The sequence below is a fragment of the Dermacentor andersoni genome, chromosome 3 (assembly GCF_023375885.2).
Source record: "Dermacentor andersoni chromosome 3, qqDerAnde1_hic_scaffold, whole genome shotgun sequence".
NCBI lineage: Eukaryota > Metazoa > Arthropoda > Arachnida > Ixodida > Ixodidae > Dermacentor > Dermacentor andersoni.
The window spans coordinates 1,259,531-1,268,122 of NC_092816.1; the positions used below are offsets into that span (position 1 = coordinate 1,259,531).

General features: G+C 46.1%; 1 long non-coding RNA gene across 1 annotated transcript; it reads right to left on the minus strand.

Annotated features, from left to right (window-relative positions):
* Positions 1–3,518: 3,518 nt before the first annotated feature.
* Positions 3,519–8,241, minus strand: LOC129382182 (uncharacterized). Its single transcript, XR_008610266.1, has 3 exons — positions 7,694–8,241; positions 6,754–6,865; positions 3,519–6,542 (listed from the first exon to the last, which is right to left on the minus strand). It is a non-coding gene; the product is annotated as an uncharacterized lncRNA (long non-coding RNA).
* Positions 8,242–8,592: the final 351 nt, after the last annotated feature.

Genomic DNA, 8,592 nt, shown 5'->3' on the forward strand with positions numbered 1-8,592 from the left:
GCACACATAGTTTGTCACAGGCCATGTATTCGGGGCAACTTGAGTTCACTCACTAGCAAAGGGAGAACCAAGCTTGTTGGATATGAAGTAAGCCGCCTGTATACTCAGTGGCCTTCTTCATTTCGTGTGACATATGTGGTTATAGCAACCCTTGTTTTAAACACTTCTTGTCCAGCAGCGGTCGTTTGCTTTTGAAACACTCAGGATAGCCTTCGGCAAGCTGGACAGGAATAACACTGAAATTCAGCAGATATTAATTCTCGCACTTATCATGCAAAGCTTCGTACACTATGATGAGGGTGTAAATAAATGAGGGTGTTCCTCAAGGCCTTGTAGCACATGTCACGAGTTTGGAGCAACATGATGTATAGCACTTTTTTGATCGCATGCTATAGGTTTAGCAGGTGTGGCCATGGTTGAAGTGCAGTGCAAGGTCAAGAAAACAGATATTTATGAGCAGCACCCTGGTAAAGGAAACTCTGGGAAAACTAGTGGGAAGCCTGTTGAACATCTGGTTGACCCACTTGCTGGCTCCATCAGACAAAGTATGATAAAGAGAAGGAAGTCAACACATCAGAAGGTTTTACATATAAACACTGTGCTAAGGTCATAACATGCCAACAAGTCTTAGTGTGCAGGCTATGCACAACCAACTACATATGCCTTCTGTTCAGACATTGCTCATTGTAACTAACAAGGATGGAGTGGACAAAAAAAAAAGAACAGCAGCTCCATTAATTTGGTTTCACTGGTATCAACAGTGTTTTGTAAGTGTACATTGCCATACTCTTCAATGCCTTCGTGGGTGACATCAGCAAGGACCAGCTTGAGGCAAGGGGTAATAGACGTCTTTACAAGCTAAAAATGCATGCATGCATGGAGAGCACATTGTGTCCAAAAAGTAGGCACTTCACAGGGGCACTGGAGAAGGAACAGGTTATTAACAGTGGGCAAAGACAAGCTACTAAACACCCAACACTGTTGCCATGTAACGACCTCTGAGACAATCCCCCTTAAAGAGGAAATCATCTTTGTGTGTCCATAAAGAGGGCAGATGGGCAAAGCCCCTTCAGTAATGCTGCCAGCTTCAAAAGCCCATTTTGCACATCCTGAATGCTTCCTTCTAAAGACTTTGCTGGGTGCAAGCATTCTACTGTCCAAAAGCTGTCATTGAGAGCACTCTTGGTTTGGTGGCAATAAAGTTCAGAAGCAAGTGCAACAAACCTCCCTTCCTAGTTGGCCTGGATGCTCACGGTGCTTATGAAGCAGCACCATGAGGCAAGCAAGGTGAACGGATGCCTCCAAGCCCTTGTTCGTTTATCACACTGTTCTGTTAGTAACAACCACGAGACTTGAAACCAACAAGCTCAAGTTCGGCACTCGCATGGTTACTGCGGAGGATCCATAAAGAGCACAAAAACAGAAAACTCAAGGGAAAGGATAAAGCACCATTTAACACTTAGTATTGCTACAGCCCACCCCCTTTTATTTTGTCTGGTCGTGCTACATCTTTTTACTATAGATAGGCATGAACTTAGGTGATGTTTCCAAACAGTGTCCAATTTTTTATATACACTATGTGCTGGTTCAAAGAGGTTCGAAACACTGCAATGGAAGCTTCAAGTAGAAAAGGTGCCTGGAAGAAAAAAAAAAAGCTCTGCTGCAACCATCTCGGCAACATCTCGTCCCTTAATAAAAATTGTGCTTCCATATTAAGTTGAGCCTTCCAGTTTAGAGTAAAGTACCAGTGCACTTATGAATAATGAATCAATTCTCAAAGAGCATGTGCAGTCCAGCCAAAAGCAGGGGCAAGAATCCGCATTGTGCTCCTGCATTGAAGGTGAATAACACGTACCATAATGGCGAATGTGCTTTAGTAAGCTTCCCTGCAATATGAATTTGTAATGTACAAAGAATTGTCAATGAAGCTTACCACAAGCACAGATGCACTTGCAAATTATGTCACAATTGAAAATAATGAGCACAGTGTAAACCTATGTGCCCTTTCCACTCTTAGTATGCTTTACTGCACGATGCTTATTTACACCCCTGTATTGTGGTGTAGCAAGCTACGAAAGAGACTTTGCATAATTAGGCTTTTTAGGATTATCTTTCTCGCAATACACTAATATTTCGCGGTGAAGCCTAAGCAATGTACTGCGGTGAAGCATACTAAAAGTGAAAAGGGGCCACTGTCACTGGACATAATAAGAGTTCTTTAATCATACACTCGCGAACCCGCCGCCTCTCAGGGACATACTATGCTGGCTGATAGCGGCCGCCTCCCACTTTTAGTATGCTTCACCGCGTAACTAAAATGTACTGCGGCGAAGAAGCCGTACATTTGTATTGAGTGAATAAATAAATGGTATTTACAACAGTACAGAAATAAACGCGCACCATGCATCAGTCTACCACACGGAAGAGCGTCGCAACATATGGTAGCTGACTCACACAGGCCGTGTAGCCCACTTATGAGTCGTAAAGGGTATTATGGGTAATTCAAAATTTCAGACACACATGTGTTTATGTTTACGTTCGCACTCCTTGCGTAATAAGACTCCCATAACTTCCACAATAGAAAGTAACACACAAATGCAAAGAACACAGACATATGTCTCGTTTTCAACTCGGCCGTCATGCAAATTGCATATAGCGCGGGAAAACGTGAACATGCTGTGTGTTAGCGTCGTAAACTTCATGCTAGGCAAGGAGCTAGCACAGTCCCGTGACAGCCGGTAATGAGACCTAGACGGGAGCACATGTCTGTGAACGCGCAAACCCTCTCCGCCACCCCCGCTGCACGGCTGCACCACTCGTTTCAAGCACAGCGCACCAAACACACATTCAGCGCTGAACAGTGGGCGGTCGACGCAGTTGCATTTACATGACTTGCAGCGAGCAGCACATCCCTCGATGTCCGTTAAGCAAAGTCGGACACGGCGACGCCACTTCGCCGTTCGCAGAACTTCGCTGCCGAGGCGCTAGGCCACTTCGATATTTCAATTGTCATCACCGCCGGGTTCTCAAGAAAGCACGGATCACACAACTGCAGATTCTGTACTGCCAGAGCTCATCGAGGCCAAAGCCGCAATGCCGCACCGCCACTACTCACGGCTTTCCGCCAAGTAACACAGAACCTACAACCAACACACAAGCAACGCACGTACAATCACATGAGCAATGTCGAACAACGCGCGGTCTAGAGAACGATCACATAGAATAAAGAACAACTTTAGAGAAGGGAAACTGTACCTTCCACAGTGGTTCGAAAATAAGAAGCGGCAGCGCATGGAACTTAGTGGGGGGCCCGACAGATGGCGCTACTTAAACAGGAAGCGGAAATGCCTTTTTTTATTAGTACAATATTTAATATGGCTGCTTTATACCGGTGCCGTACGCTGGGTACGCGCCGTGCTCGCCTCGCTGGCTTTGCGGCATGCCTCAGCTGCCGCGTTGTAATGGCCAGGAGACTAAAGAGCCTCTACTGACGCCCATACAAACAAGCCACAAGTGAGTGAACAGGACGTGCGACTTTATTGGCAGAAGAAAAGCAGTGCACCTTCCCATACAAGATCAGAAATAAAATTTGCATGTCGAGATGCGCTGAAACCATTAACGCGAGCTCGTAAACTGCTCACTTTCGTCGCCGCACATGGCGATTTGGTAACGAGCGACAATCAGTAGCGCAAGCAAATCGGGCAGTGCACCACCTGTTTGCTTTCACAGTCGCCGTAACTTACATTGCGAAGCAATCTGGTGACGCAAGGCATCTGCTGCCGCAACCAACACAGCGACATGGACTAAACGGCATTTTAGCGTTCCCGCCTATCCAACCTGCACGTTTCTTTTTGTTCTTTCGGGGGCCGCTAACGTGTAACTCATAGTTGGTGCCCCACATTTTCAATGTGGGCATCACCATTTTGCAGTCAGTTTTGCAGGCCTTTCCACCTATGTGGCTATCAACTTCGGACCATGTAATAACGTGTGCTGTCTCCGCTCACGCCACATCACGGCCGATGAAGGCCCACAAGCATAATTTGCCGGCGGCTGCAGCAAGAAACGTCGAATGGGGAGAGCACCAATTACGGTGCATGTAAATTGGGAGTCTTTGTCGCTGTGTGGACTGCAGGAGCAGATGGTTACCTCGGGAGACTGTTGCCCATGCAGCTAACCAGGTCGCCACATCGAAGAAACAGAACACGGCGACCATTATCAAATTAGACTGCATTCAATCACCGCATAAGGTTCAGACAATACACTGTACATTGGCTAAGATCCTTATGACAACAGTGGGCATTCACGCACTACAAATTGCATACAGCTTATTCAGCTATCCGACTTCAGGCACAGTGCTCGCCTACGTGGCACATGGTGGTCTAGTAACGAGTGACAACCAGCAGCACAAGCAGATTGGACAGTGCCCCACCTGTTTACACTGACAGTCACCGTAACTTGTACTGCGAATCAATCGGGTGACGCAGGCACCTGATGCCATAGCCAACACAGCGACATGAACTACCCGGCATCCTAGTGTTACCTCCTTTCCTACATGCACGTTTATTTTTGTTCTTTCGGTGGCCACTAATGTGTTGCTCACACTTGGCGCCCCACCTGCTCTCAATATGGATGTGGTCTGTTTTGTGGAAATCGCCATTTCGCAGCCACTTTTACAGGCCTTTCCACCCATGTGGATATCAACTTCATACACTTCAAACCATGTAATCATGTATGATAGTCTCTGTTCACGCCAAATCATGGCCAAAGAAGGCCACAAGCATGCTTTACCCACGGCTGCAGCAGGAAAGGACAAACAGGGAGCACCAATCACACTACATGTAAACAGGGAGTTTGTGTCACTGTGTGGACTGCAGGAGCAGGTGCTTACCTCGAGAGGCCATTGGCCAATACAACTGAACAGGCTGCCACATCCCAGAAATGTAACACGGCAACCATGACCAAGTGGGACAACATTGAAACAAGATTATGCAATCAAATCACTTCAGCCTACTCTAACATAATGCTCAATCTATACATTGGCACTATGCATTGGCTACGATCTACATGACAACAGTGAGCATACACGCACACGGGTTGCTTGCAGCACATTCAACCGTCCGACTGTAGGCATAGTGCTTGCCTTCGTCGCACACTGCAGTCTGGTAACAAGCAACAACCAGCAGCACAAGCAGATTGGACAGTGTGTCCCACATGTTTGCACCGACAGTCGGCGTTGAATATGAGCAGCTTGCATTGCGAAGCAATCGGGTGACGCAAGCATCTGCTGCCACAGCCAACAGCGACATGGAGTGCCCGGCATTTTAGCGTTACCGCCTTTCCAACCTGCATGTTTCTTTTTGTTCTTTTGCATGCCACTAATGTGTAACTCACACTTGGTCCCCCACATTCTCTATATATGGGCATGGTCGGTTTTGTGAACATCACTATGTTGCAGTCACTTTTGCAGGCCTTTCCACACATGTGGATATCAACTTCATACACTTAGAACCATGTAATTATGTATGAGAGTCTCCGTTGACGCCAAATCATGGCCGAGGAAGACCGCAAGCAAAATTTGCACACGGCAGCAGCAGGAAAGGACGGAACGCGGAGCACCAACCACGGTGTGCGTGTATAAATTCGCAGTCTATGTCACTGTGCGGACTGTAGGTGCTTGCCTCGAGAGACTGTTTCCCAATGCAACTGACCAGGCTCCCACATATGAGAAATGTAACACGGTGACAAGTACCAAGTCGGACAGCGCCGAAACCAGATTCTGCAATCAATCACTTCAATGTAGCTTTCACAGAAACACAGGCTGTCGAGCAAGAATAGCAATCCTGAATGAGACTAGGAATTCAATATGGGAATGAGAAAGCTTGCATTCAAGAAAGAAGCCACTCTACCTTGCAAGCATTGAAAGCCAAAAACATTAACAAAAGTTAAATGCTACATAGCACACAGTGTAAAGGTTAATGCAAGACACACGCCAATGCTGCATCAGCTATTTCAGGAGAGGAATTGCACATGGCAACATACACTAGAAAGAACTGGTACACATATGTTATGCTACTAGACAGTGACTGGCATTAAGTATGAGCAAAGAATCGGTTGACCTTTATTGTTTGTATGAGGAATAGGAATGATCTCTAACAAAAGTGTGGAATGAAAAAGCTTGCACTCATTGAAACAAAATTATACTTGGCAAGAACTGGCAAGGCCAGGAAGCTCACTAAGGAAGGGCAAGCTGACAGAACACTCTTAGCCAGCGTCATCTGTGCTTATTCAGAGGTTGCAGGTACATCTGAAGACAAATAATTTTTGTTGTTGAGGTACCTGGATGACTCGGCCAATATCCGTGCTGGTGGAATGATGGCGTAGGCTCTTTTCACTCTTGAAACAGTCGTCCGTAGACTTGATATCTCATCCAAATAATTCTGGAATGGCTTCTTTGTTTGTGGTCTTGCGAATTCAGCGCCAGCCCCTTCCTGTTGGCGTAGATGGGGGCTCCCGTGATGACCAAGATGTACTTGGAACAGACTCTGTTGGGGCAGAACAATGGCACATGAGACACAGCAGAGATTATCCAAACTCATGTAGTGCTTTCTTTTATGTTCGAACTAATTATGCTGAACTGTAAACATGAACAAATGTTCATATCATCTGCTACAAACAACTGACATGTATCTCAAGACTAGCAAGCCAATACAGCATATATCAAGCATATTTATTTCTGAACCAGGTGTTGTTTACCTTGTAGTAGCAGCCAAAGTCCACACAATGACCTTGTTGTAGCAGGCAGCAGCTTCTGTTTAGTGCATGGAGTGTGTTGCTTTATACTGGTGCCATCCTCATTACTGCATGTCTGGAACAGAAATTTTGACTGCATCAGAAATTGAATAAGCACAATTTTGCAATATAAAATGCGTAAAGGTGCGACATATACATTGCAATGGTTTGTGACTACAGAACAGATGCAAATGTACACTGTTTGTTCTAGGGTGCTTAAGCAGCATGGTAAATAAATATGGTTACTCTCCGTAAAATTGATGTCTGCGTAACTACAATGCATGTCAACAGCTTAAGTATTATTAAGATCACAAATAAGTACATTTGTGCGCTCGTTTATACACTAGAGGAGATCACACTGCTGATTTCACAAGCAAAGAGATGAAAGACATGAAGCTATTAGAAATGATGCATTCTTCTTGTGCATGAAGGTGATGCACCGCTTCACTACTGCAAAAATAGATGTCCTGAGGTAAGCCAAACTGAACAGCAAGAACATTTGGAACCAACAGGTATGAAATATGGGTGAATTATCATGTGTGCAACTGTTTAATACATTAAATTCAGTACTTTAGCTTCAGTTTCTCAAAAGGTTATTCGGTTCTGTGAACGAAAGAAGTTGCCGGCGGACTCGAAAAAAAAATATTGATAAGGCAACTCAGTCACTAATGGCTACGGCTACAACGAGATGAAAAATGTGACGCGCGTTCCGATATCGTTTCTCTTTCGTGAATGTGTATATAATGATGGCCTCGCAACTGAAAGCTTATTTCTGAAACAGCAACGGAGGGTCCTGACTGCCCTTATGTAATGCAGCATCTAGTTCGTTAACTTATCTCCGCCTGTAAGTTAACGAGACGAATAAATTACATAGCGATTGAAGCAGTGATGTTAAACGACGCACCGGTATTGCTGTCCCCAGTTGCAGCAGGACCCGGCTCCCATTTCGATGCAGACGTGTTCCACATGGCTCACGACTGAAACCTAGCTTTCAGGCTTACACCCCAAATTAAATAACGCGAGACATCGAAGCGCAGTAAACTGGTGTTAGCACAAAATAACCAACCAATGTACAAACCAAGGAATCCGTACCTGCCGCGCACGCGAACATACCGGTAAAAATTTTAAATTCAGGCCAGAGGTCACGTGGGAGGTCGATGATGCTGAACGCTATTTTGCGTTTAAAATGACAAAAAACAACAAAGTTGGTAATGAAAAGTACAATGTAAAATTAGGAATTATAATTTTGTAGTCTTTATCATGCAATAAAAACGCTTCGTTTACTGTTGAAGAAAGTTTGTAGGTTAAAATTGCGCTTACTACGGCGCCTCTAGCGGGAGATAATGTGCTCAACGGGGAACCTTTTTAATTGGTGTACTATGCCTGTTTCTTTAGCAGCGCCGCGCGGTCGATTTTTTCGCCCTCTGTGGCCATTTGTTGAACTTGAGAGTGTGCGGGCCAGTGGCGTCGCAACAGGGGGGGCCGGGGGGCCGTGGGCCCCGGGTGCAAGGGGCCAGTGGGGGGAGGGGGGGGGTGTCATATACGTCTGAAGACACCCCTCCCGCCGGCTACACCCCGGGGGAGGGGGGTGACAGAAGACCTATGGGCCCCGGGTACCAGACGACCTAGCTACGCCACTGGTGCGGGCCCTGACGATCACGCCGAGGACTAACACGCCACGACGTCGGTCAGCGCCAGCATCGCGCCTTCTCAAAAATCCCTAAACAATGCTGCCCCTAGATACGTAGGATCAGGTCACGTGAGGGATTTTTGTACGACAAGTAGACACACGCGTAGCAACAG